The 815-nt window shown below is 35.2% G+C and overlaps 1 pseudogene; it reads right to left on the reverse strand.

The window, feature by feature from the left end:
* Positions 1–467: 467 nt before the first annotated feature.
* Positions 468–815, reverse strand: part of LOC104983830 — a 4,490-nt pseudogene continuing 4,142 nt past the window's right edge.

The following is an 815-nucleotide window of genomic DNA, read 5'->3' on the forward strand; positions in this document are numbered from 1 at the left end:
TTTCTCCTACATATTTGAATGAGATCCTTGGTGGGTACAATAATCTGGGCTGTAGATTATTTTCTTTCATCACTTTAAATATGTCCTGCCATTCCCTTCTGGCCTGAAGAGTTTCTATTGAATGATCAGCTCTTATCTTTATGGGAATCCCCTTGTGTGTTATTTGTTGTTTTCCCCTTGCTGTTTTTAATATTTGTTCTCTTTGTTTGATTTTACTTAATTTTATTAATATGGGTATTGGAGTGTTTCACCTTTGGTTTATCCTGTTTGGGACTTTCTGGGTTTCTTGGACTTTGGGGTTATTTCTTTCCCCATTTTTGGGAAGTTTTCAACTATTATCTCCTCAAGTATTTTCTCGTGGTCTTTCTTTTTGTCTTCTGGGACTCATATAATTCGAATGTTAGGCCATTTAACATTGTCCTGGAGGTCTCTCCGTTTTTCCTCATTGCTTTTATTTCTTTTTTCCTCTCTGTTTCATTTATTTCTACCATTCTATCTTCTTCCTCACTTATCCTATCCTCTGCCTCCATTATTCTATTGTTGGTTCCTTCCAGAGTGTTTTTTATCTCATTTATTGCATTATTCATTATATATTGACTTTTTAAAAATTTCTTCTAGGTCCTTGTTAAACCTTTCTTGCATCTTCTCAATCCTTGTTTCCAGGCTATCTGTAACTACAATTTGTTTTCAAGGTTTTGGATCATTTTCACTATCAACATTCGGAATTCTTTATCAGGTAGATTCCGTATCTCTTCCTCTTTTGTTTGGTTTGGTGGGCATTTATCCTGTTCCTTTCCCTGCTGGGTATTTCTCTG

Source organism: Bison bison, unplaced genomic scaffold (genome assembly GCF_000754665.1).
Source record: "Bison bison bison isolate TAMUID 2011002044 unplaced genomic scaffold, Bison_UMD1.0 scf7180017863424, whole genome shotgun sequence".
Lineage (NCBI taxonomy): Eukaryota > Metazoa > Chordata > Mammalia > Artiodactyla > Bovidae > Bison > Bison bison.